This window comes from Octopus bimaculoides, chromosome 10, assembly GCF_046866305.1.
Source record: "Octopus bimaculoides isolate indiv1 chromosome 10, ASM4686630v1, whole genome shotgun sequence".
NCBI classification, from domain to species: Eukaryota; Metazoa; Mollusca; class Cephalopoda; order Octopoda; family Octopodidae; genus Octopus; species Octopus bimaculoides.
In genome coordinates, this window is record NC_142937.1 from 50,976,069 (window position 1) to 51,000,044 (window position 23,976).

General features: G+C 36.8%; 1 protein-coding gene across 2 annotated transcripts in view; it reads right to left on the minus strand.

Annotated features, from left to right (window-relative positions):
• LOC149133717 (ankyrin repeat domain-containing protein 13C-A-like) overlaps nucleotides 1-23,976 on the minus strand; it is a 331,974-nt gene that overhangs the window by 22,797 nt on the left and 285,201 nt on the right. The gene's annotated exons all lie outside the window — the stretch shown is intronic.

A 23,976-nucleotide genomic window follows, 5' to 3' on the forward strand; every position in this document is an offset into this window, starting at 1 on the left:
ATATGTATGTATGTGTGTGTATGTATATATGTATGTATGTGTGTGTTTGCATGTATGTATGTATGTATTCTGCATATTCCTGTGTTTTTGTGTGCTTTTTTTGTATGTATGTGTGTGCATGTGTGTATATGTATGTATGTACCTCTGTCTCCTTGTGTGTGCATGTCTGAGTGTGTGTGTGTGTGTGTGTGTGTGTGTGTGTTTTGCTGCTATGTACCATGTTTGTATGTATGGGTGCACATCTTCATATGTGTGGACAAGTGTGTGTGTATATGTGGTCATGTGTTTCAGTCTCTTTTTGCGTATGTGGTTGTCTGTTCATATACCCTATGTACCTACTTGTCTGTATGTAGACCTGTTGGTTTACATATACATACATGTGCATGCACACATACACACACACACACACACCCACACTCACAGACATACATACCTTTATCTGCATAAAAGCCCATCAACCGTTCTACTTTACCTGTGTAAAATGTGGGTATGAGGTATGATATCTATGTATATTTCCTATTTAGTATTGGGGAAGTTTCATTTATAAGGACATACTCCCATATTTGTCTTAGAGTTGGGTCTTTCAGGTGCTTGGATAAGTTGCGATGTCAAGTTGACCCAAGTTGCCTCCATGCTGGTCTTTGGCATGTTGATAGAGTATGGAGGACTGTTTTTGTCGTCATATTGTCTCATATGTTCGTTTAGCCGTTCCGCAATGCTCCTAGATGTTACAAATATGCGTATTACTCCATTTATTAAATTTTATATTTACTCAAATACCCAAAATAACAGGGAGTGTCTACCTCATAAACAGGAGTTACACCACAGTAATTTTGTGATCTTTGCTACCCTGGTATCTATTAACCAATTTATTTTGTCGAAGTTAATTGCTAAGAGAAAATAAATACATATAATAAAATCTATCTATCTATCTATCTATCTATCTATCTATCTATCTATCTATCTATCTATATATATATATATATATACTAATATTCTATAATTATAAACATAATTATAATTAAGGGTCAGTTGATTGCTTCACCATATACCGAATTTAGAAATAGGAGTAAAAAATTCACATTCAGTTGTTTAAACTTTGGAAGTGTTGGTTGGATATCTACTGCGCGATGTTGCTCGATTGTGTGCGTATTTAACTCTAGGCACTTTCAAATTTTATAATGGAAGTGCTTCACTGATGACGAGAACTAAGTAAATTAACTACTTAAATCTTGAAACGCATATATGGCTAATCGAAGTCGTGTTGAGTCATTATTTTTCTCTTTACCAACGGATACATATACGTATATATATATATATATATATATATAATAATAATAATATTAGGGATAAAAATCCAAATTTACAGGAAAAACTCAATTAAATTCATGAACTTTGGTTCTTTTTTCTAAATTATATATATGTATATATATATATATATATATATATATATATATATATATATATATATATGGATATATATATATATATATATATATATATATATATATATATATATATATATATATATATATATATATATATATATGGATATATATATCATCATCATCATCGTTTAACGTCCGCTTTCCATGCTAGCATTGGTTGGACGATTTGACTGAGGACTGGTGAACCAGATGGTTACACCAGGCTCCAATCAGATTTGGCAGAGTTTCTACAGCTGGATACCCTTCCTAACACCAACCACTCAGAGAGTGTAGTGGGTGCTTTTATGTGCCACCGGCACGAAGGCCAGTCAGGCAGGACTGGCAAAAGGCCACACACAAAATGGTGTATTTTATGTGCCACCTACACAAGAGTCAGTCCAGGGGCACTGGCAACGATCTCGCACGAAAATCCTTACACATGTCACGGGCACTAGTGCCAGAAAGGTGACGCTGGGCACAGGTGCTATCCCAATTTTGCTTGCCCCAATAAGTCTTTGCAAGCTGAGTTTCGTGTCCAATGAAGGAGACAACGTTGGCACGGGTGCCAGTCGTCGAATTTAGTCCGATTTCACTTGCCTCAACAAGTCTTCGCAAGCGGAGTTTAGTGTCCAATGTAGGAGAGGTACGCATAAGTGGGCTGGCTACACCCTTGGCAGAGGCCTTGGATTTAGGTCTCACTTGGCTTGCCAAATCTTCTCACGCACAGCACATTTCCAAAGGTCTCGGTCAGAAGTCATCGCCTTGGTGAAGCCCAATGTTCGAAAGTCTTGCCTCACCACCTCAGCCCAAGTCTTCCTGGGCCTACCTCTCCCACGGGTTCCCTCAACTGTTAGGGTGTGGCACTTTATCACACAGCTATCCTCGTCCATTCTCACCACATGTCCATACCAGAGCAATCGTCTCTCTTGCACACCACAACTGATGCATCTTATGTTCAGCTTTTCTCTCAAGATACTTACACTCTGTCGGCTATGCACACTGACATTACTCATCCATTGGAGCATACTGGCATCATTCTTTGCGAGCTTACGCATGTCCTCAGCAGTCACAGCCCATGTTTCACTGCCATGTAGCATGGCTGTTCGTACACATGCGTCATACAATCTGCCTTTTACTCTGAGTGAGAGTCCCTTTGTCGCCAGCAGAGGTAAGAGCTCTCTGAACTTTGCCCAGGCTATTCTTATTCTAGCAGCTACACTTTCAGTGCACTCATCCCCACTACTAACTTGGAAGCTATCAACTACTTCTAGTTTTTCTCCCTGGAATGAGACAGAAGTTGTTTCCTGTTTGTTTACAGTGTTTATTGCACCTGAACATCTGCCACATACAAAAACTAACTTCCTAGTTAACCTGCCTTTGATATTGCTGCATCTCTTATGTGTCCATAGCTTGCACTGTGTACATCTTATAGAGTTTCTACCTATGACTTTTCTACATATTGAGCAGGGCCATCTACCTGAAGGGGTTTGTGTTTTATCTACCTTCCTACTTATTAGGACTTTGGTTTTAGCTAGGTTGACTCTAAGGCCCTTCGACTCTAGTCCTTGCTTCCACACCTGAAACTTCCCCTCTAGTTATGATAGTGACTCCACAATTAGTGCAAGGTCATCAGCATAGAGGAGCTCCCAGGGGCAACCTGTCTTGAATTCCTCTGTGATCGCCTGGAGGACTATGATAAATAGGAGGGGGCTGAGGACATAACCTTGGTGGACCCCTACCTCTACCCGGAATTCATTACTGTACTCATTTCCAACCCTCACCTTACTGACACTATCTCTGTACATGGCTCGCACAGCTCTCATTAACCATTCTTCTATCCCCAGTTTCCTCATTGACCACCAGATAAGGGATCAGGGGACCCTGTCAAAGATCCTGTGATGGATAGATTTAGATTAGAGAAGAATTTGTGTAGCTCTGGTGCTGAGCTAACCAACATAATAATAACTGTAACAACTTATTCGATGTAACCATGGGATCATCCGATTCTGCTCAGGCTACTGATTTAGTTGGGTTATATATACTTCACCAACTGCGCTCACATTTCCCTAATATCTGCGGAGGTCTATATAGGGATGACGCCTTACTACTTACCAAGGCAATTAATAAATCTTCTCTGGAAAGGACTAGAAAAGATCTACACAAGTTCTTCTCTAATCTAAATCTATCCATCACATTTGAAAACGCATATAAAACGGCTAACTTTCTAGACGTTACTTTAAACTTGTCAAACTCACAACACTCCCCCTATCATAAACCTAACCAATACCTGAAATACCTCAACGTTGACTCTAATCACCACAGATCTACTTTCGATAACATAGTAATGGGTATTTCAACCCGCATATCTGATCTATCCTCTTCTGAAGAAATCTTCAACAATCACGCTCCATACTACAATCAAGCTCTCACCACTAGTGGTTTCTCCCAACAAATAAAATACATCCATAACACCAGACTTAAACAATTTATATCCCAAATCACATCCCAAAGACATACCAATCCTCACAACCGCAACCAACCACCCACATTTTCCAACAGACCCCACAAACACACTTATAACACTAGGGCTAAATCCAAGATAAACAAAGCAATTAACAACACCAAAAATGTGGATAACTCTTCTCTACCTAAATACTTAGATTACAACATACACAGAACCCCCGAAAAAAGTGGTGGCCGCTCTATATTGTGGTACACTCCCCCATTCTCACTTAACACTAAGAACCTAGCTAAATCTTTCTTGAAAATACTTGACTCTAACTTCCCCCGACAACATAAATACCATTCTATATTTAACAGATCCACTTTGAAATTGTCTTATTCAACCACACCTAGCTTCGAATCTATTATAGCAACTTCGAATAAACATAAACTCTCACTCTATTATCAAAACTCACACAACTATAACTATGGTAATACTAGCACTCAGCGCACACATATACCCAACATAGACATTCATATGTGTACATCTAACACTGACACTCGTACACTTGAACACGACCATAATAGATCCCAGCCCACTAGTATACCCAGAAATAATACTTCTATATTCTATAATAATAACAATGGAGGGAATAATAACTATAACAGTAATGATTTCATTGATATAGATTCTTCTGCATCCTCATACAACATATTCTCCAACAATATCGCCTCATCCACCACAGAACACAAGCCCCAAGTTTCATCTACTTGTAACTGTCACTCCGGGACAATCTGCTCGCTGCAAACGCATTGCGTAAGATATAACATAATATATAAAAGCACTGTAACCAATCTGCTACATAACTCTACAGCTGCATACATAGGTTCAACTAAACATTTCAAGCAGCGCTATGCAGCCCACCTTCACTCTTTTAGATATGACAAACACAGCAAATCTACAACACTAGCCAACCACATTCACCACCTCAAAAACACAAACACCCAGTATACTTTAGCATGGTCCATTCTGGACTCTGGAATTCCATACCAGGGCCATCGCTCTAATTGCAAGTTTTGCTTGAAGGAGGCGTTTCATATTTTAAAATACAATTCTTCCACTCTATTTAATCGATATAACGAAGCACTTAGCACCTGTAATGACCGTTTGTTCCATACATTCAAATTCTATCACAGACACAAATGCACAAAAGACCACACAACGTTCTTCCACAACTCCCTATAGGTAACCCCAACCAACTCGAGTTAGCAATTAGGTCCCCCTTCTACCATCTTTAAAATAGGTTTATCTCTATTTTTAGAATATCACTACTAACTCTGTTCTCTTATTTTGCTTCTTTCCTTTAAATACCTTTCTCCTAAAGCCACCAACACCATCACCACCTATAGGTTCCTTCATAACCTGACACTATACACAATTATAAATACCTCTCCACATTACCTCCCCACATTCCTTTTCTCTACATATCCATTTCTTTACTAAACTTATACTTCCACCCCCATATTCTTCCTTTTGTTCTCTCTCCTTCTTCCTTCCTTCCTGTCAGTATAACTGACTTAATTATTACTTACTGCTACCAACCATATCTCCATTTCTCACTTGAATTACTTCCTCCTCCCTTCCTTCCTGTCTTAAGGCTTGACCTCTTAATCCTACACACATCCTTTGAGTAAACAACGCACAGAGTATACTGGATACGATATGACATATATCCACCTTTGTAACTACATTTATCTTCGGAAAATACCCACAAGGATTCTTTACATGGATGTCTACTGTTGGAATGGAACTATACTCCAAGTACTTTTTCTTCTTTGTTCCTTCTTCTACGCATCGCTCTCACTTCTTACTACAAATCTCTTGTTGTTGGCACTCCGTCACTTACGACGTCGAGGGTTCCTGTTGATCCGATCAACGGAACAGCCTGCTCGTGAAATTAACGTGCAAGTGGCTGAGCACTCCACTGACACGTGTACCCTTAACGTAGTTCTCGGGGATATTCAGCGTGACACAGTGTGACAAGGCCGACCCTTTGAATTATAGGCACAACAGAAACAGGAAGTAAAAGTGAGAGAGAGTTGTGGTGAAAGAGTACAGCAGGGTTCGCCACCATCCCCTGCCGGAGCCTTGTGGAGCTTTTAGGTGTTTACGCTCAATAAACACTCACAACGCCCGGTCTGGGAATCGAAACTGCAATCCTATGACCACGAGTCCGCTGCCCTAACCACTGGGCCATCGCGCCTCCACACAAATCTCCTCTTATAGATGTAATAATCCACTCTTCTACTATTACCGTCTCCGATGAAGGGATAGATTGGATTTTCCCTCAAACAGCTGTAAGACTTTATACATAAAATATAATTCTAACTTTGCCACTGGTCTCTTTATCTTATTCTTTCTTTATATATATATATCCATACATATACACACACACACATATATATATATATATATATATATATATATATATATATATATATATATATACATATATGAAGGGAAGTTTTGGATCTTCCCAGAAACAGCTGTAAGACTCTATCCATAAAATATATTTCCAACTTTACTATTGCTCTCTTTATCTTTTTATATATTTATACATACACACGCTAATACACGACTTATAATCCCCAATCCTGTTCATACAACGACTGGGGCATAACTAGTCGGTATACAGCACTTACTCGGTATTACCTGTATCTTTTTGGGTTCGGTTAAATCCAATACCTTCCTCAAACTTATATACATATACACACACACACATATATATATATATATATGTATATGTATATATATGTATATATATATATATATATATATATATATATATATATATATACTAATAATATTAGGGAATAAAAATTTATTCCAACCTTACAGGCAAAAATCGGTATAATATTATACCGGGTTTCCTAATATATAATATATATGTATATAACTAATTTAGAGACGAACCACCATTCTACAACTCAGAACCCATCCAAATCCATACTGTGAGGCATATACCATATTAATATATCTAAGATTTTAATCTAAAATTTAAATTAGATAATATATCACATAAATAAATCATATAAATAAATCATAGAAATATTTATTTAAGAAAATTTAGAAGTGAAATTTATAAATTGGACAGTAAAAATTAATACGATAATATACAGTATGGCAGTATAAATGTATAAAAGTTAGTGCTAGTACATAGACTACGCGCGTTTCATGGCTGAAATAGGACTATATAAAATCATAAGTAAATTCTATCCAAGTTCATTAAAACGGGGAAATGATTTTATTCCCAAAATCAGTCACTCTTCAGGTCAAATCCCTAAGAAAATACCTCAAATCATTCAAGGAATAAACATAAACATGAGAAATAAAAATGTATATAAAGAGACAAAATTTGTAAACTAATCCCTACATTAACGGTATTAATATAATTATTAAGAGTTACAATCTAAAAATATTGAAAAAGAGTATTATAGTAAACAAGGTTAAAACATTATGGAATAAGTAGATAATAGTAAAAAAATGTGTTAGTGTATAAACTTACTAAAAGACGGATATCAATATTGTTAATAAAATTAAAATAAGAAAACATGACTTATCTGCCGGCAGGTAACTTCCATACTGTATATTATCATATTAATTTTTACTCTCCAATTTATAAATTTGACTTGCAAATTTTCTTAAATGAATATTTCTATGATTTATTTATTTATATGATTTATATTATTTAATTTAAATTTTAGATTAAAATCTTAGATATATTAAGATGGTATATGCCTCACAGTATGGATTTGGACGGGTTCTGAGTTGACTGAGTTGTAGAGTGGTGGTTCGTCTCTAAATTAGTTATATATATATATATATATATATATATATATATAATTTAAAGAAAATCCACTATTAAATAATTAAACAAAGAAGAATTCAACTCACACCCTCCAGAAAACAAATATATCACAAAAACCTTATTAAAAAAATGAATAAAATACAAAAAGAATAACTAGTAAACAGTATAAATGGTATTTTATTGAATAAGGTTTTTGTGATATATTTGTTTTCTGGAGGATGTGAGTTGAATTCTTCTTTGTTGAATTATTTAATAGTACTTTTTCTTTTAATCATATACATATATTTTATACTGGGAAATTTGATTTAGTTTTACTAAATTGAATTTTTCCCTGTAGGTTTTAGAATTTAATCCCTAATATTATAATAATATATATATATATATATATATATATATATATATATATATATATATATATATATATATATATATATATATATATATATATCCATATGTGGAGGCGCAATGGCCCAGTGGTTAGGGCAGCGGACTCGCGGTCATAGGATCACCGTTTTGATTACCAGACCGGGCGTTGTGAGTGTTTATTGAGCGAAAACACCTAAAAGCTTCATGAGGCTCCGGCAGGGGATGGTGGCGAACCCTGCTGTACTCTTTCACTACAACTTTCTCTCACTCTTACTTCCTGTTTCTGTTGTGCCTGTAATTCAAAGGGTCAGCCTTGTCACACTGAATATCCCCCGAGAACTACATTAAGGGTAGACGTATCTGTGGAGTGCTCAGCCACTTGCACATTAACTTCTTGCATACTTCCAGCCCATAGCAACATCATATCTCCTCCATTATTTAAGTATTACGTGTCAAAAGTGAAACAAAAACACTCACATCATTCAAACCGGGATCTCAAAAACATTGTTATTAAATTTATGCATTTCTAATCAATTTGGAGACATTTGCTATCGAGTTGCAGATTTTTAACAATGCATTTGGTGATAATTTGCTTTATTTCTCAGGCAAAATTTACAACTTAGAATAAAATTGATGAGCTTTGTTTTTAGTGATAACTTGAAATGGTAAATATTTTTTCTAACTGTATTTGCTTGAAAAAACATACTTATCTTTATATTAAGCAATTCATTATAATTACTTTTACGATGTGCCTAAATAAAAACCATCATTATAGATGAGCATTTCTCAACCTTTGTTGCGATTTGGCTTCCTTTGGACATTGAAAAAATTTATTTCGGCTCCCCTGTGTTGAAAAATTTAATCCAGCTTCCCATGTATCTGAGATAGACCGGCCGGCCCATGACAAATCTGACAAAAGGGGGGACCCGCAAAACTACCAGCTCACAAACTGCACCTGAAAGTTGACGCGCCAATCATGCTGCTAAGGAATTTAGATGCTCCAATAATGTGCAATGGTACGCGGATGATTATCAAAAAATTGTGCTCCCGAGTTCTGTAGGCAACAATCTTGAATGAATCGGCTGCTGGCTAAGACATACTTATAACTCCCATGTCCCTTACCCACTCCGATACGACCTACAAGTTTAAACAGATGCAATTTCCCATCAAACTCTGCTTTCCTATGACAATTAACAAGGTGCAGGGGCAATCAGTGTAAGCGGTTGGTTTGAATCTGACAGAGCAAGTATTCTCACACGCACAACTGTACGTTGGCTGTCCCCATGGTCTTTCTATTTGTGCATCCAAGGGAATGACGAAGAATGTTGTCTACCAAGAGACACTCCAATAATAACGGCAACTTCATCTGCTTCAATTTCAACTTCGCAATTTTTTCATCGTCCTGCCAGCCCACGTAAGTCCAGTCTTGCTTTGCTCTCCTTAATAACTCACCATGACATTCTTTTTTTTCTTCCAAGATCCCTCGCCCAAACACCACTTTGTATCCACTTCTTCTTTTTTATGTCTTCCTTTCTCTCTTCATGTCGTTCTCTGACCGAGTGAAACTGGGCTTAGCTGCTAGTATATATATATATATATATATATAGCATCATCATCATCATCATTGTTTAACGTCCACTTTCCATGCTAGCATGGGTTGGACGATTTGACTGAGGACTGGTGAACCAGATAGCTACACCAGGCTCCAATCTGATTTGGCAGAGTTTCTACAGCTGGATGCCCTTCCTAACGCCAACCACTCCAAGAGTGTAGTGGGTGCCAGTCAGGCGGTACTGAGAACAGCCACGCTCAAAATGGTGTATTTTACGTGCCACCTGCACAGGAGCCAGTCAAGCGGCACTCGAAACGATCTCGCTTGAATGTCTTTACACGTGCCACTGGCACAAGGGCCAGGAAGGTGACACTGGGCACAGGTGCCATCACGATTTCGCTTTCGCTTGCCCCAAAAGGTCTCTGCAAGCCGAGTTTTGTGTCCAATGAAGGAGACGATGTTGGCATGGGTGCCAGTCGTCGAATTTAGTTTGATTTCGATTTCACTTGCCTCAATGGGTCTTCGCAAGCGGAGTTTAGTGTCCAATGAAGGAAGGTACACATAAGTGGGCTGGCTAAAACCCCTGGCAGACGCCTTGGATTTAGGTCTCACTTGGCTTGCCAAATCTTCTCACGTACAGCATATTTCCAAAGGTCTCGGTCACAAGTAATCGCCTCGGTGGGGCCTAATGTTCGAAGGTCGTGCCTCACCACCTCATCCCAGGTCTTCCTGGGCCTACCTCTTCCATAGGTTCCCTCAACTGCTAGGGTGTGGCACTTTTTCACACAGCTATCCTCATCCATTATTGCCACATGACCATACCAGTGCACACCACAACTGATGCTTCTTAGGTTCAACTTTTCTCTCAAGGTACTTACACTCTGTCTAGTATGCACACTGACATTACACATCCATCGGAGAATACTGGCTTCATTCCTTGTGAGCTTACACATGTCCTCAGCAGTCACAGCCCATGTTTCACTGCCATGAAGTATGGCTGTTTGTACACATGCATCATACAGTCTGCCTTTTACTCTGAGTGAGAGGCCCCTTGTCACCAGCAGAGGTAAGAGCTCTCTGAACTTTGCCCAGGCTATTCTTATTCTAGCAGCTACACTTTTAGCGCACCTTCCCCCACTACTAAGTTGGTCACCTAGATAGCGGAAGCTATCAACTAAGTCTTGTTTTTCTCCCTGCAATGTGGCCAAAGTTCTTTTCTGCACATTTTCAGTGTTTATTGCTCCTGAACATCTGCCATATACAAAGACTTCCTAGTTAACCTTCATTTGATGTTGCTGCACCTCTTTATGTGTTCATAGCTTACACTGGGTACATCTTATAGAGTTTCTACCTACGCCTTTTCTACAGATCGAGCAGGGCCATCTACCTGAAGGGGTTTGTGTTTTGTCTACCTTCCTACTTATGAGGACTTTGGTTTTAGCTAGGTTGACTCTAAGGCCCTTCGATTCTACTCATTGCTTCCAGACCTGAAACTTCTTCTCTAGTTCTGATAATGACTCAGCAATCAGTGCAAGGTCATCAGCATAGAGGAGCTCCCAGGGGCATCCTGTCTTGAATTCCTGTGTTATCGCCTGGATAAATAGGAGGGGGCTGAGGACTGAACCTTGGTGGACACCTACCTCTACCCGGAATTGTTCACTGTACTCATTGCCAACCCTCACCTTACTGACAGTGTCTCTGTACATGGCTCGCACAGCTCTCACTAACCATTCTTCTATCCCTATTTTCCTCATTGACCACCAGATAAGGGATTGGGGGACCCTGTCAAAGGCTTTGTCCATGTCAACGAAAGCCAAGTACAGAGGTTTATCTTTGGCTATGCTGTCGTACCAGAAATATAGCATCAGTGGTGCTTTTCCCTGGCACAAACCCAAACTGCATCTCATCTAAACTGACTCGCTCCCTAATTAGTTGGGCTATGACTCTCTCCGTGACTTTCATTACTTGATATAACAACTTGATACCTCTGTAATTATTTGTATCTAAAGAGTCACCTTTACCTTTGCAGAAGTTGACTATGCTGCTGCTACACCGTCATTGGGTATGACTCCTTCATGTATCACCTGGTTAACAATACGGGTGACTAGGCTATAACTGACACTGGCAGATATTTTGAGCATCTCTGCAGTGATTCCTGATGGGCCGGGGGCTTTCCCTGTCTTCATACTCTTAATTGCTTTATCTACCATGTTACTGTCAACTCGGATAGCTGGTCCCTCTGTTGGGTTGATGTTAGGCAGACACTCTTCCTCCTATTCATTCTCTTTATTGAGCAACCTTTCGTAGTGGCGTCTCCAAACCTCTTTCTTTGCAGCCTCATTTAGTGCAAGCGTACCATCATCTATGTGAACACATTTCTCTCCCACAACATCACGATTCTCTCTCACACACTGTCTTGCAACACAAAATACCTTAAGTCTTTGGTCCTCACGGCGCAGAACATTGGCAAATTTTTTCTCATCTGCTTCCCCTCTGGCTAAATAAACCTGTCGCTTAGCTTCACTTCAAGCAGTCTGATACAATTCTCTGCTACCACCGTTTTTCCAGTCCTTCCAAGCCTGTTTCTTTTGTCTAATAGCCTTGTCAACAACTTTGTTCCACCACCACATTATTTTGGGTCGAGAGGGGACTTTGCACCATCCACAGATCTGGTCAGTGGCCGTCAGCAGGTTTTCCCGTAGAAACCACCAGTTGTCTTCTACATCGTGTGAAGCTACACCCCCCCCCCCTAATTTCGTCAAAGGCTTCGAGTAATCTTAATATATAAATCTGAAATTGTGTGTTTGTGTGAAGCCTTTTTGAATGTTTATAGAAATCCACATTTTCCACTTTTTCATAAAAATTTTTACATCAATGGAATTTTCTCGATCTGAACTTTCCAGTGCAGTAATTAGATTTTTAAAATTCCGTTTACTTTGTGTGATTTAAGGGGGATTTAGCTGTTGTTTCTAGCAACTTTTATATTTCATCCCTGCTACCTGGAACGCCATTCTTACACACGCGCTCAACATAAAAATATAGAGAGTAAAAGTAAAAGAGGGAGAGGGAGAGAGAGAGAAAGTGATACATACAACGTCATAGATTAAACTTTCATCTCAGTATTCTTTACCTATTTTTCATAACATAGATATGTAAAAACACACACAACCACACATACATGACCTGTGACAACAACATACACATTGCTCTCAATCTCTATTCATTTCTCCCCCTCTTATTCTCTTGCTCTCTCAAACGTATACACGTGCAAGTAAACAATCATTCACATTGTGGTATATTTACAAAACATTGATGGCATAACTACAGAGTTGTATCCCCCAACTTTGGAAGGTCATAACTTTCATAAAAATGAATATTTTTTAATGAAATTTTCTATGCATATATTATTTATTATGTAGATTCCAAATATACAAAAATTTTCGGTGAAAGTGTTTTGGAAGGGGGTGGGGTACAATATTCGGAAATTCCACTTAAATTCCTCTTAACTTCCAGGAAAATGAATATTTTTTCATGAAATTTTGTACAAATGTACCTTGATGTATGTACATTTCAAGCATGTAGGAATTTTGAAGGAAACAACTGCAGGTTATTTTTGAGAAGTGTTCCCCACTCGGTGGTGTTTCGGAGCAAGTCGTCCATATTTGTTTCATTTTTCTCTATTATGTGCTTATGTCCATCCTTAGATTTCTAATGAAGTAATAGGCAGTGAAGAGAAGCAGTCATAAGAAAACTTTTAACTACCCCTATTCCTTTCTCTCCCCCTCTCTACCTCTTCCTCTCTCGCTCTCTCAAAAGCATACACGTGCAAGTACACAATCATTCAGTAAAATATAACTCATGTTCGTCAATGTTTTGTAAATTTACCAAGATTTTCACTAGGGTGTTAGGGTTAGGGTTTAGGATTAATGTTACGGTTACGGTTTTTAGGGTTAGGGTTAGGGTTTAGGGTTAGTGTTAGGGTTAGTGTTAGGATTAGGGTTGGGTAATCGTGCGGGTGTTAATCTGAAAAATTACAGATATGTGAAAAGTACCGACACTGCCATCTCTTATAACTTTTGTTGTTCTGTTTAATATATACATAGATTATGCCTCCAAAGAAGAGAGTTTGCTGGAGAAAGACAGCAACCGGTTTAAAATGACAGCAACAGACTGCAGTAATGCACCACATTCCAGAAGCTATTTTGAACATAATGCAAAATGGTGCATCAACATCTTCTGCCCAATCTGATAGAATTCTGGCAAAACTGTGTAGCAACAGATCGTCAGCAATTGCTTCATCAGAAATTGCCGTCCTAGCTCCTGCTAAAAGGGATTACCCTGCTATGTATAATCAAGGCAGCGCAAAAAGTTGTTTTGCACAAGCATTTCTATAGCCAATTACACGGATGAAATTTACGTATGCTTAATAATTTTACGCAAAACAGCCTTCAGACTTTCCATATTAATTTCATCGTCTTTTGAATTATGAACATATTTACATCATAAGGGTTTTTTCGTTGTAAGGCTTTCTTTTTTAGTTGATTTTCAGCTAGCAAGACTTATCGTAGATGGCATAATAAGTCACACCCGGACAAGGTCGGGTTATACTGCTAGTAAGTCTCTAAATCTCTGTCCATTCACAGGATCTTTGAGCTTCCAGACCCTTCTCCTCCAAGCTGGTTGTCTTCTGGGCAACCACTTAGCCCTGATCCTGAAGTCACTAACTACTAGTCTATGTTGTGGGGTACATTCTTCACCTGGGAAGGTTTTGGCATTTATAAGCAACCATCTTTACCTTTTTCTGGGGAGGATGTAGTCAATTTCGCTAGTGTGTCTGCCAGAATGGTAGGTGACTGGCAGGTTTCCTGAAGTTAGTATTGCAAACCATAAGGTCATTTGCATCACAGAACTCCAGCAGAATGATTCCCTCCTCATTGCGGGAACTGAAACCATAGCATCCCTGTACGCCATGGAAGCCCCCTGAATGTTGTCCTACATGACCATTGAAGTCACCAGCCACAAAGAGAAGGTCCCTGTCCATCGGGTAGCCCGGGCTGAGGGGCATAGGCCGAGATAATGGTTGCTAACCCATGGTGAAGGACTAATCTAATCTTAAGTATTCTATTGCATACTCTGGTTACCTCGATTACCTTATCCACCCATTTCTCTGCAAGAAGAATACCCACGCCCCTGATCCCGTCTGTGTTCCCTGCCCAGAAAATCTTGTACCTGTGTTCTTTGCTTGTGAGGAACCTAGCGGAACCTCCTCTCCACCTTACTTCTTGGAGGCAGCAGATATCGACACATCTCCGTTGAAGCATGTCAACAATCTCACCAGACCTACCTTTCAGTGTGCTGACGTTGAGAGTGCCAACCCTGAGGGTGTGGGAGGTATGGGCCCGTGAGACCCTGGGGCGGGGAACGGCCGCATCATGTATCTGAAAGGAGAGCTTGCATTTTGCAGAATTCATAAATGATCAGTAGCATTCATTTCAACCTGCATCCACTACACAATATTTTGCACTATATGATCGCTACCTTACATAGGAGATAAACCCTAAGTGGAGGTGGGGGGTGATATATATATATCTATATATATCCATATATATATACATATCCATATATATATATATATATATATATATATATATATATATATATATATATATATATATATATCCATATATGTATGATAATAATATTAGGGATAAAAATCTGAATTTACAGGTAAAAACTCAATTTGATTTAATTTATCAGAACTAAAGTTAAATTAAGTTTCACAGTATATACTATATAAATATATAATTTAGAGAAAAGAACCAAAGTTCCTGAACTCATCCATGAAAATCCACAGTCACATATAGGAAAATTTAATAAGTAAATACACTAAAAAGAACTATAATAAAATACAAAGCAATAATTATTAAAATAATAAAATGACTGCACGTATTTCATAACCAAATTTTCAAATAGAAAATAAAATCAAATCAAATTGAGTAAAATAAATCGATTGAAAATTAATTCTATTCAAAAATATAGCTAATCTTCGGGTCAAAATACAACAACAATAATAAAATGAATATATACATATATCAACCAACAATAAATAAGAAATGAATTTATATAAAAATACTTATTTTATCAATAAGTAAAAGCACTTATTTTTGCAATAAATAAAAGAAAAAAATATTTAACAATATTATTCTTATCGAAGCTTTAGTTTAAACTAAAAATTAAACGTTATACTATTAACATATCTTTTATTAGAATATATAACAAATGAATTTCTATAAAAATACTTATTTTAACAATAAATAAAAGAAAAACATTTAACAATATTATTGAAAATAAATGCAATACTTATCGAAGTTTTATGTAAAACTAAAATTATAAACGTTACATTATTAACTTTACATTTATTAGAATATAAACTAACAAAAATAATAAATGAATTTATATAAAAATATTTATTTCACCAACAAATATGAGAAAAACATTTAACAATATTATTGAAAATAAATTCAAAGCTTAAAGCACCACTGATGCTATATTTCTGGTGAGACAGATGCAGGAGAAATACATAGCCAAAGATAAACCTCTGTACCTGGCGTTCGTTGACATGGAGAAAGCCTTGACAGGGTCCCCCGATCCCTTATCTGGTGGTCAATGAGGAAACTAGAGATAGATGAGTGGTTAGTAAGAGTTGTGCAAGCCATGTACAGGGACGCTGTCAGTAAGGTGAGGGTTGGCAACGAGTACAGTGAAGAATTCCGGGTAGAGGTAGGGGTCCACCAAGGTTCTGTCCTCGGCCCCCTCCTATTTATCATAGTCCTCCAAGCAATAACACAGGAATTCAATAACACAGGATGCCCCTGGGAGCTCCTCTATGCTGATGGCCTTGCCCTAATTGCTGAGTTACTATCAGAACTAGAGGAGAAGTTTCAGGTGTGGAAGCAAGGACTAGAATTGAAGGGCCTTAGAGTCAACCTAGCTAAAACCAAAGTCCTAATAAGTAGGAAGGTAGACAAGATACAAACCCCTTCAGGTAGATGGCCTTGCTCAATCTGCAGAAAATGCGTAGGTAGAAGCTCATTAAGATGCACCCAGTGTAAGCTATGGACACATAAGAAGTGCAGCAATATCAAAGGAAGGCTAACTAGCAAGATAGTTTTAGCATGTGGCAGATGCTCAGGCGCAATAAACACTGAGAATGTGCAGAAAACAACCTGGGCAAAGTTCAGAGAGCTCTTACTTCTGCTGGTGACAAACGGCCTCTCACTCAGAGTAAAAAGCAAACTGTATGGCTTCCGTGGCAGTGTCTGGCTTCCGTGCCGGTGGCACGTAAATAACACCAGCGTGATCGGTACCAACGTCGCCTTCCTGGCATGTGAAAAGACATTCGAGCGAGGTCGTTGCCAGTGTCGATGGACCGGTCCCTATGCAGGTGACACGTGAAATACACCATTTCAAGTGTGGCCGTTGATCGTCACCAACATTGCCTCCCTAGAACTTGTGCCAGTGGCACGTGAAGGGACATTTGAGTGAGATCGTTGCTAGTGCCGATGAACTGGCTCCTGTACAGGTGGCATATAAAATACACCATTTCGAGCGTGGCCGTCACCAGTACCGCCTGACTGGCCCGAGGGCCAGTGGCATGTAAAAGCACCCACTGCACTCTCGGAGTGGTTGGCGTTAGGAAGGGCATCCAGCTGTAGAAACTCTGCCAAATCAGAATGGAGCCTGGTGTCGCCTCCTGGTCCACCAGTCCTCAGTCAAATCGTCCAACCCATGCTAGCATGGAAAGCGGACGTTAAATGATGATGATGATGAATGAAAGGTTAAACTTTATATAACTTAAATCATAATAAAACAATTAACTATATTGTATAATCAAAGAAATTAAATAAAAAAGACTACTTATTTATCCCATAAAACAAAAAGAAATATTAAACAGTATTAATGGAAAAAATTCAACCCTAATCTAATCAAAGTCTTGGTTTAGGCTAAGATGATAAACTTACTACTATTAATTTAGTTTAAAAAAGGTATTGGACTAAAATTATCATTAAAAAATCAATTGAATTAATATAAAAATACATATTTTTTTCAAATAATGATATAAAGTCTTATAACAAAGGTAAAACGATACTTATTGCTACGATGCTGCAGTTTAAACTAAAATTTAGACGTTAAACTTAGAACTAAGGCGTTTATTAGAAAGAGATCGAGTGAAGATATTACGTTAAGAAAAAGAATAGAATAAAGGGATATAAAAACATGAATGAAAGAATTGTTTATAAAATCATGAATGAAATATTTAAACTTTATATAACCTATGTTGTAATAAAACAATTAGCTATATTGTAAACATTTTAATGAACGTTAAATTCTAAGTAATTCTAAATTCTAAATAATAAGACTAAGAAACATAACTTAAATAATATATATGAAAAAAGCTAAAATACTATTATTAAGTTAATTAATTAAAATATTTATATTATTAATCTTATAAAGATCGTAGTGTCATTATAATATTAAATCCTTAAACTCACTAAAATATTAATGTACCAATAAATACACAATTAATAAATATAAATTATAACTACTACATTTAGTAAAGAAGGAATGGTATAAACAAACACACATGCACACACATACATATATACATATATGCACATATATACACACATACATACATAAATATATATATTTACTTGGAGAATGGAGCAACAAATACAAGAAAAAGCATTTTCGTTGGACTAGATAGCCCTTGTTTTATTATGTGGAGCTTGTGAAATGAGTCAGTGTGGAGGTTTAGGTTATGTAATGAGTCATTTTGTATATTATGTCATAGTCACTTACGTACGTTTCGATCCAGCCAGTGGTTTGGCCGATCTCTTCAGAGTGTTGAAGGGTATATTCGAAGTTTGTGGTGTGCGAAATGTAGGAGAAGTAATTATTGGGTGTAATATATGTGGTGGTGTGATAGTGGTGATAGGTAAATAGAGCCTTACGTTTTAGTTGTTGCGTTAGGGAACCATAGATCGGGCCCACTAAAACCTAACAATACTAGCAGGGAAAATAATGAAAAGACACATATTAAAAATAAACCCAAATATACAAATAAATTAGACAGCCTGAGAGAAAAATTCACCAGCCTCCCCAGTTATGATGGTAGCTTCTATACCAGATATGGCCGGAATAGCAGCAAAAACAATAAGGATACGACCTGGTTAATCATTCCCTATAACATGGGCCTCAAAACCAACATAGTCCGCTCACTAGTGAACATAATAGATAAACACCTCAATGTGAACAATAAATACGCAGAAATATTTAAGAACAAAATAAGAATAGGCCACAGCCTAACATGTAACTTAGCTACCATAATAGCATCTTTTAATAATAAGAAATTAGACGCATTCTATACAGCTAGAAACACCATGAACAAACAAATCAACAACCCTCTAAACAATAGGAATAAATCCAACCCTAGGCCAACACCCCTTACTAGGAGGGATGCACACTGAAAAAACAATAGTGCCACACAACAGCACACATACATAGACACCCCTCATAACCTATGTGGCTGTAGAGATAGGAACAAATGCAATTTCTCCAATAGGTGCAAGACAGATAGTATAGTCTACCAATGTGATGTACAAACAGATAGCCACACTAAATCTTACATTGGGGGAACGAGTAACCAAATACGTTTAAGATATAATGAGCACCTAGCGAGTTTTAAAAACAGAATTAAGGCAAATTCTACAGGGCTTAGTAGGTATATCTGGGAACTAAACGACAATAAGATAGAATATAAACTAAAGTGGCACATACTAAAAGTAGCTAATTCCTATAACCCAACTAACAGACGGTGCAATCTCTGTGTAACAGAATGCCTTGAAATCCTAACAGCTAAGAACGAATTATTAAACAGGAGATATGAATCTAGTCTAATCTGTCTTCACGCTACTAAATACTCATTCTCTAAGTATAATTAAATATATAATACATTACACCTCCTAAGCAAAACAAAATATGCATAAAATAGCTTTACTTCTAAGTAGATATGAATAAGACAAAAGTTAGCCCCCTTTTCACCTAAATTTAGGGTTGCTTCCCTGTACTAACACCGCCGGTGCTATAAAAACACAGCGCATCCAGCAATCACAAACATCACGTGGAGATGCGCTTGATTAAAACTGGAACAATGTTCTTAAATAGCACCCACCCTATATCCCCTTACAAGAAGACCAACGCAACAACTAAAACGTAAGGCTCTATTTACCTATCACCACTATCACACTACCACATATATTACACCCAATAATTACTTCTCCTACATTTCGCACACCACAAACTTCGAATATACCCTTTAACACTCTGAAGAGATCGGCCAAACTACTGGCTGGATCGAAACGTACGTAAGTGACTATGACATAATATACAAAATGACTCATTACATAACCTAAACCTCCACACTGACTCATTTCACAAGCTCCACATAATAAAACAACAGCTATCTAGTCCAACGAAAATGCTTTTTCTTGTATTTGTTGCTCCATTCTCCAAGTAAATACATAAACTACGGTTTAAGCAACATATTACCTGCCTCTGGATGCCCTCTTCCCAAGACGGTACCTATACAGGTGATCCCCAGGAGTGCCTCCAGATTTAAACATCCCCTGGTTGCTTGGATGCTTCAGACTACCCCTGAAGGATCGAGGCAAACCTACCACTTACCTATATATATATATATATATATACACACAAATATACACATACACATATATACACACATCATCATCATCATTGTTTAACGTCCGCTTTCCATGCTAGCATGGGTTGGACGATTTGACTGCGAACTGGTGGAGCCCGAAGGCTACACCAGGCTCCAATCTAATTTGGCCGAGTTTCTACAGCTGGATGCCCTTCCTAACGCCAACCGCTCAGAGAGTGTTGTGAGTGCTTTTACGTGTCACTCGCACGAAGGCCAGTCAGGCGATACTGGCAACTGCCACGTTCAAAATAGTGTATTTTATGTGCCACCCGCACAAGAGCCAATCCAGGGTCACTGACAACAATCTCGCTCAAAAGTCCTTACACATGCTGCGGGCACAAGTACCAGAAAGGCGACGCTGGGCACAGGTGCCATCCCGATTTTGCTTTCGCTTGCCCCAATAAGTCTTCGCAAGTTGAGTTTCGTGTCCAATGAAGGAGACAACGTTGGCATTGGTGCCAGTCGTCGAATTTAGTTCGATTTCGATTTCACTTGCCTCAAAAGGTCTTCGCAAGCGGAATTTAGTGTCCAATGAAGGAAAGGTACACATAAGTGGGCTGGCTACACCCCTGGCAGAGGCCTTGGATTTAGGTCTCATTTGGCCTGCCGGGTCTTCTCACTCACAGCATATTTCCAAAGGTCTCGGTCAGAAGTCATTGCCTCGGTGAGGCCCAATATTCGAAGGTCTTGCCTCACCACCTCATCCCAGGTGTTCCTGGGCCTACCTCTTCCACAGGTTCCTTCCACTGCTATGGTGTGGCACTTTTTCACACAGCTATCCTCGTCCATTCTCGCCACATGACCATACCAACGCAATCGTCTCTCTTGCACACCACAACTGATGCTTCTTAGGTTCAACTTTTCTCTCAAGGTACTTACACTCTGTCTAGTATGCAGTATGCACACTGACATTACACATCCATTGGAGCATACTGGCTTCATTTCTTGTGAGCCTACGCATGTCTTTAGCAGTCACAGCCCATGTTTCACTGCCATGAAGCATGGCTGTTCGTAGACATGCATCATACAGTCTGCCTTTTACTCTGAGCGAGAGGCTCTTTGTCACCAGCAGAGGTAAGAGCTCTCTGAACTTTGCCCAGGCTATTCTTATTCTAGCAGCTACACTTTCAGCGCACCTTTTCCCACTACTAACTTGGTCACCCAGATATCGGAAGCTATCAACCACTTCTAGTTTTTCTCCCTGGAATGTGGCAGAAGTTGTTTTCTGCACATTTACAGTGTTTATAGCTTCTGAACATCTGCCACATCCGAAAACTAACTTCCTAGTAAACCTTCTTTTGATATTGCTGCACCTCTTATGTGTCCATAGCTTGCACTGGGTGCATATACATACATACACACATATACATACATACATACTGACACATACAGACTAAAACACACACACTCACACATATATATATATACATATACACACATACACTCATATATATATATATATATATATATATATATATATAATAATATTATTAGGGACAAAATCCAAAATTACAGGTAAAAAACTCAATTAAAATCAATTTATAAAAAATTAAATTGAGCCTTATAGATAAAGTATATATAAAATATATATAGTTTTAGGGAAAATAACCAATTTTCAAGAACTCATCGATGAAAATCCACTATCACATATAGAAAAATTAATAATTAAAAGCACAATAAATGAGTATAATATAAAGTAAAGTAAATATCATAAGATAAATATAATAAAAAGATTACACGTGTTTCATAACCAATTTTCAAATAGAAAAGAAATTTAAATCGATTAAAATCAATTGAAATTATCTAAAATAAGTTCTATTCAAAAATATAGCTACTCGTCAGATCGTAAGTAGAACAATAATTAGATATATATCTCAACCAACAATAAGTACCAAATGAATTAATATGATATACTTATTATATAAAGATAGAAAAATTATTAAAAAAATATCATAATATCAAAATAATAACCATTCAATAATCATCCCTTCATCCATAATAATAACATGTATATTATATACAAAAAACATCTTACCTAAATTATCATTGTTTTAAATTATCATTGTTTTAAATACAAGTTGATAAGATAACTATAGTTTTTTGTTCTTTTTATGTTGTTAGTTATATAAATTTTAAATTTTTCATTCATTTATTTAAGTATTATTATTTCATTCATGCTTTCGTATTCTATTCTCTATTTTAACGTTCTTTTTTAACGTAGTATTTTCGCGCGAACTCTTGCTTAAAACGCTATAGCTATTAGATAATGTCTTAGTTTTTCAGTTTGAATTACGGAAAAATTTGGATAAGTACTGTTTTCACTTTGCTAAAGATTTTCTACTATTTGAAAATAATATGTATTCTTGTTTTTATACTATTCATTTGGTTCTTTATAGATTATTTTAATAGATAACTTATTTAACACTATATTATTTAGGAGTTATAGTTTCATTTCAACATAATATTAGAACTTCGATTGGAATAGTGTTGATATATTTTCGATTATTTTTGATTAATATTATTTGATTAATTATTAATCTTTATAGTTTATAATATCGTTAAAGTTTTTTTTAAATCAAAACTTTGTATATATATATAAAGTTTAACCTTTTATTCTTAATAATTTTTTCTTTCCTAATTTTTTCATTCATAATTTTTTCCATTCATAATTTTTTCATTCATATTTTTTTATTATTACGTTTGTAGAAATAAATAATCTTGTATTTTTCTATTATTCAATTGATCTTTAATCATAATTAAATAAACGTCTTTAGCTTTAAATAGTATAGCTTTAACTATTACACCGGTTAAATATGTACTAATTTTATCTTCATTATTATTTTAAACTTAAACTTCGTTCAACTTGTATTTAAAACAATGATAATTTAAAACAATGATAATTTAGGTAAGATGTTTTTTGTATATAATATACATGTTATTATTATGGATGAAGGGATGATTATTGAATGGTTATTATTTTGATATTATGATATTTTTTAAATAATTTTTCTATCTTTATATAATAAGTATATCATATTAATTCATTTGGTACTTATTGTTGGTTGAGATATATATCTAATTATTGTTCTACTTACGATCTGACGAGTAGCTATATTTTTGAATAGAACTTATTTTAGATAATTTCAATTGATTTTAATCGATTTAAATTTCTTTTCTATTTGAAAATTGGTTATGAAACACGTGTAATCTTTTTATTATATTTATCTTATGATATTTACTTTACTTTATATTATACTCATTTATTGTGCTTTTAATTATTAATTTTTCTATATGTGATAGTGGATTTTCATCGATGAGTTCTTGAAAATTGGTTATTTTCCCTAAAACTATATATATATATATATATATATATATATATATTGGCTCATGTGCGGGCGACACATGAAATCTTCCGAGTGGGATCGTTGCCAGTGCCCCTGGGCTGGCTCTTGTGCGGGTGACACATGAGGTTTTTCGAGGGAGATTGTTGCCAGTGCCCCTGGACTGGCTCTTGTGCTGGTGACACATGAAATTTCT